The sequence below is a fragment of the Schistocerca gregaria genome, chromosome 11 (assembly GCF_023897955.1).
Source record: "Schistocerca gregaria isolate iqSchGreg1 chromosome 11, iqSchGreg1.2, whole genome shotgun sequence".
Taxonomy (NCBI): Eukaryota; Metazoa; Arthropoda; class Insecta; order Orthoptera; family Acrididae; genus Schistocerca; species Schistocerca gregaria.
This window is the reverse complement of record NC_064930.1, coordinates 68324746-68338457: the sequence shown is the minus strand read 5'-3', so window position 1 is coordinate 68338457 and position 13712 is coordinate 68324746.

Below are 13712 nucleotides of genomic sequence, written 5' to 3'. Positions count from 1 at the left end.
GCGACGGCTAAGTTACACTCAATGTATTGCGTCGGAGTTCAGCTATACGAACACCAGGTGATGCTACAATCTGTGACCACAGCCACACTATTCTCTCGGAGAGAAGCGGCCTTTGAATCTTATGGATTGAATCGCGACGCAATTTCTGTGTTGCATCTTCATCCTGAGGGTGCGACGGCTAAGCTACACTCAATGTATTGCGTCTGAGTTCAGCTAGACAACCACCAAGTGATGCTACAATCTGTGACCACAGCCACACTAGTCTGTCGGAGAGAAGCGGCCATGGAATCTTATGTACTGAATCGCGACTCAATTTCTTTGTTGCATCTTCATCCTAAGGGAGCGACGGCTAAGTTACACTCAATATATTGCACCGGAGTTCAGCTAGACGACCACCAGGTGATGCTACAATCTGTGACCACAGCCACACTAGTCTCTCGGAAAGAAGTGGTCTTGGAAGCTAATGTATTGAATCGCGACTCAATTTCTTTGTTGCATCTTCATCCTTAAGGGAGCGATGGCTAAGTTGCACTCAATGTATTGCACCGGAGATCAGCTAGACGACCACCAGGTGATGCTACAATCTGTGACCACAGCCACACTAGTCTCTCGGAGAGAAGTGGCCTTGGAAGCTAATGTATTGAATCGCGACGCAATTTCTGTGTTGCATCTTCATCCTGAGGGTGCGACGGCTAAGTTACACTCAATGTATTACGTCGAAGGTCTGAGTTCAGCCAGACCACCACCAGGTGATGCTACAATCTGTGACCACAGCCACACTAGTCTGTCAGAGAGAAGCTGCCATGGAATCTTATGTATTGAATCGCGACGCAATTTCTTTGTTGCATCTTCATCCTGAGGGTGTGACGCCTAAGTTACACTCAATGTATTGCGTCGGAGTTCAGCTAGACAACCACCAGGTGATGCTACAATCTGTGACCACAGCCACACTAGTCTGTCGGAGAGAAGGTGCCATGGAATCTTATGTATTGAATCGCGACGCAATTTCTGTGTTGCATCTTCATCCTGAGGGTGTGACGGCTAAGATACACTCAATGTATTACATCGAAGGTCGGAGTTCAGCCAGACCACCACCAGGTGATGCTACAATCTGTGACCACAGCCACACTATTCTGTCGGAGAGAAGCTGCCATGGAATCTTATGTATTGAATCGCGACTCAATTTCTTTGTTGCATCTTCATCCTAAGGAAGCGACGGCTAAGTTACACTCAATATATTGCACCGGAGTTCAGCTAGACGACCACCAGGTGATGCTACAATCTGTGCCCACAGCCACACTAGTCCCTCGGAGAGAAGTGGCTTTGGAAGCTTATGTATTGAATCGCGACGCAATTTCTTTGTTGCATCTTCATCCTAAAGGGAGCGACGGCTAAGTTACACTCAATATACTGCACCGGAGTTCAGCTAGACGACCACCAGGTAATGCTACAATCTGTGACCACAGCCACACTAGTCTGTCGGAGAGAAGCTGCCATGGAATCTTATGTATTGAATTGCGACGCAATTTCTGTGTTGCATCTTCATCCTGAGGGTGCGACGGCTAAGTTACACTCAATGTATTACGTCGAAGGTCTGAGTTCAGCCAGACCACCACCAGGTGATGCTACAATCTGTGACCACAGCCACAATAGTCTGTCGGAGAGAAGCTACCATGGAATCTTATGTATTGAATCGCGACTCAATTTCTTTGTTGCATCTTCATCCTAAGGGAGCGACGGCTAAGTTACACTCAATATATTGCACCGGAGTTCAGCTAGACGACCACCAGGTGATGCTACAATCTGTGACCACAGCCACACTAGTCTCTCGGAGAGAAGTGGCCTTGGAAGCTAATGTATTGGATCGCGACGCAATTTCTGTGTTGCATCTTCATCCTGAGGGTGCGACGGCTAAGTTACACTCAATGTATTGCGTCGGAGTTCAGCCAGACAACCACCAGGTGATGCTACAATCTGTGACCACAGCCACACTAGTCTGTCGGAGAGAAGCTGCCATGGAATCTTATGTATTGAATCGCGACGCAATTTCTGTGTTGCATCTTCATCCTGAGGGTGCGACGGCTAAGTTACACTCAATGTATTGCGTCGGAGTTCAGCTAGACGACCACCAGGTGATGCTACAATCTGTGACCACAGCCACACTATTCTCTCGGAGAGAAGCGGTCTTGGAATCTTATGGATTGAATCGCGACGCAATTTCTGTGTTGCATCTTCATCCTGAGGGTGCGACGGCTAAGCTACACTCAATGTATTGCGTCTGAGTTCAGCTAGACAACCAAGAAGTGATGCTACAATCTGTGACCACAGCCACACTAGTCTGTCGGAGAGAAGCGGCCATGGAATCTTATGTATTGAATCGCGACTCAATTTCTTTGTTGCATCTTCATCCTAAGGGAGCGACGGCTAAGTTACACTCAATATATTGCACCGGAGTTCAGCTAGACGACCACCAGGTGATGCTACAATCTGTGACCAAAGCCACACTAGTCTCTCGGAAAGAAGTGGCCTTGGAAGCTAATGTATTGAATCGCGACTCAATTTCTTTGTTGCATCTTCATCCTTAAGGGAGCGATGGCTAAGTTGCACTCAATGTATATCACCGGAGATCAGCTAGACGACCACCAGGTGATGCTACAATCTGTGACCACAGCCACACTAGTCTCTCGGAGAGAAGTGGCCTTGGAAGCTTATGTATTGAATCGCGACGCAATTTCTTTGTTGCATCTTCATCCTAAGGGAGCGACGGCTAAGTTACACTCAATATATTGCACCGGAGTTCAGCTAGACGACCACCAGGTGATGCTACAATCTGTGACCACAGCCACACTAGTCTGTCGGAGAGAAGCTGCCATGGAATCTTATGTATTGAATCACGACTCATTTTCTGTGTTGCATCTTCATCCTGAGGGTGCGACGGCTAAGTTACACTCAATGTATTACGTCGAAGGTCTGAGTTCATCCAGAGCACCACCAGGTGATGCTACAATCTGTGACCACAACCACACTAGTCTGTCGGAGAGAAGCCGCCATGGAATCTTATGTATTGAATCGCGACTCAATTTCTTTGTTGCATCTTCATCCTTAAGGGAGGGACGGCTAAGTTGCACTCCATGTATTGCACCGGAGTTCAGCTAGACGACACCAGGTGTTGCTACAATCTGTGACCACAGCCACACTAGTCTCTTGGAGAGAAGTGGCCTTGGAAGCTTATGTATTGAATCGCGACGCAATTTCTTTGTTGCATCTTCATCCTGAGGGTGTGACGCCTAAGTTACACTCAATGTATTGCGTCGGAGTTCAGCTAGACAACCACCAGGTGATGCTACAATCTGTGACCACAGCCACACTAGTCTGTCGGAGAGAAGCTGCCATGGAATCTTATGGATTGAATCGCGACGCAATTTCTGTGTTGCACCATCATCCTGAGGGTGCGACAGCTAAGTTACACTCAATGTATTACGTCGAAGGTCTGAGTTCAGCCAGACCACCACCAGGTGATGCTACAATCTGTGACCACAGCCACACTAGTCTGTCGGAGAGAAGCTGCCATGGAATCTTATGTATTGAATTGCGACTCAATTTCTTTGTTGCATCTTCATCCTAAGGGAGCGACGGCTAAGTTACACTCAATGTATTGCACCGGAGTTCAGCTAGACGACCACCAGGTGATGCTACAATCTGTGACCACAGCCACACTAGTCTGTCGGAGTGAAGCTGCCATGGAATCTTATGGATTGAATCGCGACGCAATTTCTGTGTTGCATTTTCATCCTGAGGGTGCGACGGCTAAGTTACACTCAATGTATTGCGTCGGAGTTCAGCTAGACAACCACCAAGTGATGCTACAATCTGTGACCACAGCCACACTTGTCTGTCGGAGGGAAGCTGCCATGGAATCTTATGTATTGAATCGCGACTCATTTTCTGTGTTGCATCTTCATCCTGAGGGTGCGACGGCTAAGTTACACTCAATGTATTGCGTCGGAGTTCAGCTAGACGACCACCAGGTGATGCTACAATCTGTGACCACAGCCACACTAGTCTGTCCGAGAGAAGCTGCCATGGAATCTTATGTATTGAATCACGACTCAATTTCTTTGTTCCATCTTCATCCTGAGGGTGCGACGGCTAAGTTACACTCAATGTATTGCGTTGGAGTTCAGCTATACGACCACCAGGAGATGCAACAATCTGTGACCACAGCCACACTAGTCTGTCGGAGAGAAGCTGCCATGGAATCTTATGTATTGAATCGCGACTCATTTTCTTTGTTGCATCTTCATCCTGAGGGTGCGACGGCTAAGTTACACTCAATGTATTGCGTCGGAGTTCAGCTAGACGACCACCAGGTGATGCTACAATCTGTGACCACAGCCACATTAGTCTCTCGGAGAGAAGCTGCCATGGAATCTTATGTATTGAATCGCGACGCAATTTCTGTGTTGCATCTTCATCCTGAGGGTGCGACGGCTAAGTTACACTCAATGTATTGCATCAGAGTTCAGCTAGACGACCACCAGGTGATGCTACAATCTGTGACCACAGCCACACTAGTCTGTCGGAGAGAAGCTGCCATGGAATCTTATGGATTGAATCGCGACGCAATTTCTGTGTTGCATCTTCATCCTGAGGGTGTGACGGCTAAGTTACACTCAATGTATTGCGTCGGAGTTCAGCAAGACAACCACCAGGTGATGCTACAATCTGTGACCACAGCCACACTAGTCAGTCGGAGAGAAGCTGCCATGGAATCTTATGTATTGAATCGCGACCCATTTTCTGTGTTGCATCTTCATCCTGAGGGTGCGACGGCTAAGTTACACTCAATGTATTGCGTCGGAGTTCAGCTAGACGACCACCAGGTGATGCTACAATCTGTGACCACAGCCACACTATTCTCTCGGACAGAAGCGGCCTTGGAATCTTATGGATTGAATCGCGACGCAATTTCTGTGTTGCATCTTCATCCTTAGGGTGCGACGGCTAAGCTAAACTCAATGTATTGCGTCGGAGTTCAGCTAGACAACCACCAAGTGATGCTACAGTCTGTGACCACAGCCACACTAGTCTGTCGGAGAGAAGCTGCCATGGAATCTTATGTATTGAATCGCGACGCAATTTCTTTGTTGCATCTTCATCCTGAGGATGAGAAGGCTAAGTTACACTCATTTTAATGCATCGGAGTTCTTCTAGACGACCACCAGGTGTTGCTACAATCTGTGACCACATCCTTACTATTCTCTGGGAGAGAAGCGGCCTTGGAATCTTATGGATTGAATCGCGACGCAATTTCTGTGTTGCATCTTCATCCTGAGGGTGCGACGGCTAAGTTACACTCAATGTATTGCATCGGAGTTCAGCTAGACGACCACCAGGTGATGCTACAATCTGTGACCACTGCCACACTAGTCTGTTTGAGAGAAGCTGCCATGGAATCTTATGGATTGAATCGCGACGCAATTTCTGTGTTGCATCTTCATCCTGAGGGTGCGACGGCTAAGTTACACTCAATGTATTGCGTCGGAGTTCAGCTAGACAACCACCAGGTGATGCTACAATCTGTGACCACAGCCACAGTAGTCAGTCGGAGAGAAGCTGCCATGGAATCTTATGTATTGAATCGCGACTCATTTTCTGTGTTGCATCTTCATCCTGAGGGTGCGACGGCTAAGTTACACTCAATGTATTGCGTCGTAGTTCAGCTAGACAACCACCAGGTGATGCTACAATCTGTGACCACAGCCACACTAGTCTCTCGGAGATAAGCTGCCATGGAATCTTATGTATTGAATCGCGACTCATTTTCTGTGTTGCATCTTCATCCTGAGGGAGCGACGGCTAAGTTACACTCAATGTATTGCGTCGGAGTTCAGCTAGACAACCACCAGGTGATGCTACAATCTGTGACCACAGCCACAGTAGTCAGTCGGAGAGAAGCTGCCATGGAATCTTATGTATTGAATCGCGACTCATTTTCTGTGTTGCATCTTCATCCTGAGGGTGCGACGGCTAAGTTACACTCAATGTATTGCGTCGGAGTTCAGCTAGACAACCACCAGGTGATGCTACAATCTGTGACCACAGCCACACTAGTCTGTCGGAGTGAAGCTGCCATGGAATCTTATGGATTGAATCGCGACGCCATTTCTGTGTTGCATTTTCATCCTGAGGGTGCGACGGCTAAGTTACACTCAATGTATTGCGTCGGAGTTCAGCTAGACAACCACCAAGTGATGCTACAATCTGTGACCACAGCCACACTTGTCTGTCGGAGAGAAGCTGCCATGGAATCTTATGTATTGAATCGCGACTCATTTTCTGTGTTGCATCTTCATCCTGAGGGTGCGACGGCTAAGTTACACTCAATGTATTGCGTCGGAGTTCAGCTAGACGACCACCAGGTGATGCTACAATCTGTGACCACAGCCACACTAGTCTGTCCGAGACAAGCTGCCATGGAATCTTATGTATTGAATCACTACTCAATTTCTTTGTTCCATCTTCATCCTGAGGGTGCGACGGCTAAGTTACACTCAATGTATTGCGTCGGAGTTCAGCTAGACGACCACCAGGTGATGCAACAATCTGTGACCACAGCCACACTAGTCTGTCGGAGAGAAGCTGCCATGGAATCTTATGTATTGAATCGCGACTCATTTTCTTTGTTGCATCTTCATCCTGAGGGTGCGACGGCTAAGTTACACTCAATGTATTGCGTCGGAGTTCAGATAGACGACCACCAGGTAATGCTAAAATCTGTGACCACAGCCACACTAGTCTGTCGGAGAGAAGCTGCCATGGAATCTTATGTATTGAATCACGACTCAATTTCTTTGTTCCATCTTCATCCTGAGGGTGCGACGGCTAAGTTACACTCAATGTATTGCGTCGGAGTGCAGCTAGACGATCACCAGGTGATGCAACAATCTGTGACCACAGCCACACTAGTCTGTCGGAGAGAAGCTGCCATGGAATCTTATGTATTGAATCGCGACTCATTTTCTGTGTTGCATCTTAATCCTGAGGGTGCGACGGCTAAGTTACACTCAATGTATTGCGTCGGAGTTCAGCTAAACGACCACCAGGTGATGCTACAATCTGTGACCACAGCCACACTAGTCTGTCGGAGAGAAGCTGCCATGGAATCTTATGTATTGAATTGCGACTCAATTTCTTTGTTGCATCTTCATCCTAAGGGAGCGACGGCTAAGTTACACTCAATGTATTGCACCGGAGTTCAGCTAGACGACCACCAGGTGATGCTACAATCTGTGACCACAGCCACACTAGTCTGTCGGAGTGAAGCTGCCATGGAATCTTATGTATTGAATCGCGACGCAATTTCTGTGTTGCATTTTCATCCTGAGGGTGCGACGGCTAAGTTACACCCAATGTATTGCGTCGGAGTTCAGCTAGACAACCACCAAGTGATGCTACAATCTGTGACCACAGCCACACTTGTCTGTCGGAGAGAAGCTGCCATGGAATCTTATGTATTGAATCGCGACTCATTTTCTGTGTTGCATCTTCATCCTGAGGGTGCGACGGCTAAGTTACACTCAATGTATTGCGTCGGAGTTCAGCTAGACGACCACCAGGTGATGCTACAATCTGTGACCACAGCCACACTAGTCTGTCCGAGACAAGCTGCCATGGAATCTTATGTATTGAATCACTACTCAATTTCTTTGTTCCATCTTCATCCTGAGGGTGCGACGGCTAAGTTACACTCAATGTATTGCGTCGGAGTTCAGCTAGACGACCACCAGGTGATGCAACAATCTGTGACCACAGCCACACTAGTCTGTCGGAGAGAAGCTGCCATGGAATCTTATGTATTGAATCGCGACTCATTTTCTTTGTTGCATCTTCATCCTGAGGGTGCGACGGCTAAGTTACACTCAATGTATTGCGTCGGAGTTCAGATAGACGACCACCAGGTAATGCTAAAATCTGTGACCACAGCCACACTAGTCTGTCGGAGAGAAGCTGCCATGGAATCTTATGTATTGAATCACGACTCAATTTCTTTGTTCCATCTTCATCCTGAGGGTGCGACGGCTAAGTTACACTCAATGTATTGCGTCGGAGTGCAGCTAGACGATCACCAGGTGATGCAACAATCTGTGACCACAGCCACACTAGTCTGTCGGAGAGAAGCTGCCATGGAATCTTATGTATTGAATCGCGACTCATTTTCTGTGTTGCATCTTAATCCTGAGGGTGCGACGGCTAAGTTACACTCAATGTATTGCGTCGGAGTTCAGCTAGACGACCACCAGGTGATGCTACAATCTGTGACCACAGCCACACTAGTCTGTCGGAGAGAAGCTGCCATGGAATCTTATGTATTGAATTGCGACTCAATTTCTTTGTTGCATCTTCATCCTAAGGGAGCGACGGCTAAGTTACACTCAATGTATTGCACCGGAGTTCAGCTAGACGACCACCAGGTGATGCTACAATCTGTGACCACAGCCACACTAGTCTGTCGGAGTGAAGCTGCCATGGAATCTTATGTATTGAATCGCGACGCAATTTCTGTGTTGCATTTTCATCCTGAGGGTGCGACGGCTAAGTTACACCCAATGTATTGCGTCGGAGTTCAGCTAGACAACCACCAAGTGATGCTACAATCTGTGACCACAGCCACACTTGTCTGTCGGAGAGAAGCTGCCATGGAATCTTATGTATTGAATCGCGACTCATTTTCTGTGTTGCATCTTCATCCTGAGGGTGCGACGGCTAAGTTACACTCAATGTATTGCGTCGGAGTTCAGCTAGACGACCACCAGGTGATGCTACAATCTGTGACCACAGCCACACTAGTCTGTCGGAGAGAAGCTGCCATGGAATCTTATGTATTGAATCGCGACTCATTTTCTTTGTTGCATCTTCATCCTGAGGGTGCGACGGCTAAGTTACACTCAATGTATTGCGTCGGAGTTCAGCTAGACGACCACCAGGTATTGCTAAAATCTGTGACCACAGCCACACTAGTCTGTCGGAGAGAAGCTGCCATGGAATCTTATGTATTGAATCACGACTCAATTTCTTTGTTCCATCATCATCCTGAGGGTGCGACGGCTAAGTTACACTCAATGTATTGCGTCGGAGTGCAGCTAGACGACCACCAGGTGATGCAACAATCTGTGACCACAGCCACACTAGTCTGTCGGAGAGAAGCTGCCATGGAATCTTATGTATTGAATCGCGACTCATTTTCTGTGTTGCATCTTAATCCTGAGGGTGCGACGGCTAAGTTACACTCAATGTATTGCATCGGAGTTCAGCTAGACGACCACCAGGTGATGCTACAATCTGTGACCACAGCCACACTAGTCTGTCGGAGAGAAGCTGCCATGGAATCTTATGGATTGAATCGCGACGCAATTTCTGTGTTGCATCTTCATCCTGAGTGTGTGACGGCTAAGTTACACTCAATGTATTGCGTCGGAGTTCAGCAAGACAACCACCAGGTGATGCTACAATCTGTGACCACAGCCACACTAGTCAGTCGGAGAGAAGCTGCCATGGAATCTTATGTATTGAATCGCGACTCATTTTCTGTGTTGCATCTTCATCCTGAGGGTGCGACGGCTAAGTTACACTCAATGTATTGCGTCGGAGTTCAGCTAGACGACCACCAGGTGATGCTACAATCTGTGACCACAGCCACACTATTCTCTCGGAGAGAAGCGGCCTTGGAATCTTATGGATTGAATCGCGACGCAATTTCTGTGTTGCATCTTCATCCTTAGGGTGCGACGGCTAAGCTACACTCAATGTATTGCGTCGGAGTTCGGCTAGACAACCACCAAGTGATGCTACAGTCTGTGACCACAGCAACACTAGTCTGTCGGAGAGAAGCTGCCATGGAATCTTATGTATTGAATCGCGACGCAATTTCTTTGTTGCATCTTCATCCTGAGGATGAGAAGGCTAAGTTACACTCATTTTAAAGCATCGGAGTTCTGCTAGACGACCACCAGGTGTTGCTACAATCTGTGACCACATCCTTACTATTCTCTGGGAGAGAAGCGGCCTTGGAATCTTATGGATTGAATCGCGACGCAATTTCTGTGTTGCATCTTCATCCTTAGGGTGCGACGGCTAAGCTACACTCAATGTATTGCGTCGGAGTTCAGCTAGACAACCACCAAGTGATGCTACAATCTGTGACCACAGCCACACTAGTCTGTCGGAGAGAAGCTGCCATGGAATCTTATGTATTGAATCGCGACTCATTTTCTGTGTTGCATCTTCATCCTGAGGGTGCGACGGCTAAGTTACACTCAATGTATTGCATCGGAGTTCAGCTAGACGACCAAAAGGTGATGCTACAATCTGTGACCACAGCCACACTAGTCTGTTTGAGAGAAGCTGCCATGGAATCTTATGGATTGAATCGTGACGCAAATTTCTGTGTTGCATCTTCATCCTGAGGGTGCGACGGCTAAGTTACACTCAATGTATTGCATCGGAGTTCAGCTAGACGACCACCAGGTGATGCTACAATCTGTGACCACTGCCACACTAGTCTGTTTGAGAGAAGCTGCCATGGAATCTTATGGATTGAATCGCGACGCAATTTCTGTGTTGCATCTTCATCCTGAGGGTGCGACGGCTAAGTTACACTCAATGTATTGCGTCGGAGTTCAGCTAGACAACCACCAGGTGATGCTACAATCTGTGACCACAGCCACAGTAGTCAGTCGGAGAGAAGCTGCCATGGAATCTTACGTATTGAATCGCGACTCATTTTCTGTGTTGCATCTTCATCCTGAGGGTGCGACGGCTAAGTTACACTCAATGTATTGCGTCGGAGTTCAGCTAGACAACCACCAGGTGATGCTACAATCTGTGACCACAGCCACACTAGTCTCTCGGAGATAAGCTGCCATGGAATCTTATGTATATAATCGCGACTCATTTTCTGTGTTGCATCTTCATCCTGAGGGAGCGACGGCTAAGTTACACTCAATGTATTGCGTCGGAGTTCAGCTAGACAACCACCAGGTGATGCTACAATCTGTGACCACAGCCACAGTAGTCAATCGGAGAGAAGCTGCCATGGAATCTTATGTATTGAATCGCGACTCATTTTCTGTGTTGCATCTTCATCCTGAGGGTGCGACGGCTAAGTTACACTCAATGTATTGCGACGGAGTTCAGCTAGACAACCACCAGGTGATGCTACAATCTGTGACCACAGCCACACTAGTCTGTCGGAGTGAAGCTGCCATGGAATCTTATGGATTGAATCGCGACGCAATTTCTGTGTTGCATTTTCATCCTGAGGGTGCGACGGCTAAGTTACACTCAATGTATTGCGTCGGAGTTCAGCTAGACGACCACCAGGTGATGCTACAATCTGTGACCACAGCCACACTAGTCTGTCCGAGAGAAGCTGCCATGGAATCTTATGTATTGAATCACGACTCAATTTCTTTGTTCCATCTTCATCCTGAGGGTGCGACGGCTAAGTTACACTCAATGTATTGCGTCGGAGTTCAGCTAGACGACCACCAGGTGATGCAACAATCTGTGACCACAGCCACACTAGTCTCTCGGAGAGAAGCTGCCATGGAATCTTATGTATTGAATCGCGACTCATTTTCTTTGTTGCATCTTCATCCTGAGGGTGCGACGGCTAAGTTACACTCAATGTATTGCGTCGGAGTTCAGCTAGACGACCACCAGGTAATGCTAAAATCTGTGACCACAGCCACACTAGTCTGTCGGAGAGAAGCTGCCATGGAATCTTATGTATTGAATCACGACTCAATTTCTTTGTTCCATCTTCATCCTGAGAGTGCGACGGCTAAGTTACACTCAATGTATTGCGTCGGAGTGCAGCTAGACGATCACCAGGTGATGCAACAATCTGTGACCACACCCACACTAGTCTGTCGGAGAGAAGCTGCCATGGAATCTTATGTATTGAATCGCGACTCGTTTTCTGTGTTGCATCTTAATCCTGAGGGTGCGACGGCTAAGTTACACTCAATGTATTGCGTCGGAGTTCAGCTAGACGACCACCAGGTGATACTACAATCTGTGACCACAGCCACACTAGTCTCTCGGAGAGAAGCTGCCATGGAATCTTATGTATTGAATCGCGACGCAATTTCTGTGTTGCATCTTCATCCTGAGGGTGCGACGGCTAAGTTACACTCAATGTATTGCATCGGAGTTCAGCTAGACGACCACCAGGTGATGCTACAATCTGTGACCACAGCCACACTAGTCTGCCGGAGAGAAGCTGCCATGGAATCTTATGGATTGAATCGCGACGCAATTTCTGTGTTGCATCTTCATCCTGAGGGTGTGACGGCTAAGTTACACTCAATGTATTGCGTCGGAGTTCAGCAAGACAACCACCAGGTGATGCTACAATCTGTGACCACAGCCACACTAGTCAGTCGGAGAGAAGCTGCCATGGAATCTTATGTATTGAATCGCGACTCATTTTCTGTGTTGCATCTTAATCCTGAGGGTGCGACGGCTAAGTTACACTCAATGTATTGCGTCGGAGTTCAGCTAGACGACCACCAGGTGATGCTACAATCTGTGACCACAGCCACACTATTCTCTCGGAGAGAAGCGGCCTTGGAATCTTATGGATTGAATCGCGACGCAATTTCTGTGTTGCATCTTCATCCTTAGGGTGCGACGGCTAAGCTACACTCAATGTATTGCGTCGGAGTTCAGCTAGACAACCACCAAGTGATGCTACAGTCTGTGACCACAGCCACACTAGTCTGTCGGAGAGAAGCTGCCATGGAATCTTATGTATTGAATCGCGACTCAATTTCTTTGTTGCATCTTCATCCTGAGGATGAGAAAGCTAAGTTACACTCATTTTAATGCATCGGAGTTCAGCTAGACGACCACCAGGTGTTGCTACAATCTGTGACCACATCCTTACTATTCTCTGGGAGAGAAGCGGCCTTGGAATCTTATGGATTGAATCGCGACGCAATTTCTGTGTTGCATCTTCATCCTGAGGGTGCGACGGCTAAGTTACACTCAATGTATTGCATCGGAGTTCAGCTAGACGACCACCAGGTGGTGCTACAATCTGTGACCACTGCTACACTAGTCTGTTTGACATAGGCTGCCATGGAATCTTATGGATTGAATCGCGACTCATTTTCTGTGTTGCATCTTCATCCTGAGGGTGCGACGGCTAAGTTACACTCAATGTATTGCGTCGGAGTTCAGCTAGACAACCACCAGGTGATGCTACAATCTGTGACCACAGCCACACTATTCTCTCGGAGAGAAGCGGCCTTGGAATCTTATGTATTGAATCGCGACTCATTTTCTGTGTTGCATCTTCATCCTGAGGGTGCGACGGCTAAGTTACACTCAATGTATTGCGTCGGAGTTCAGTTAGACAACCACCAGGTGATGCTACAATCTGTGACCACAGCCACAGTAGTCAGTCGGAGAGAAGCTGCCATGGAATCTTATGTATTGAATCGCGACTCATTTTCTGTGTTGCATCTTCATCCTGAGGGTGCGACGGCTAAGTTACACTCAATGTATTGCGTCAGAGTTCAGCTAGACAACCACCAGGTGATGCTACAATCTGTGACCACAGCCACACTAGTCTCTCGGAGAGAAGCTGCCATGGAATCTTATGTATTGAATCGCGACTCATTTTCTGTGTTGCATCTTCATCC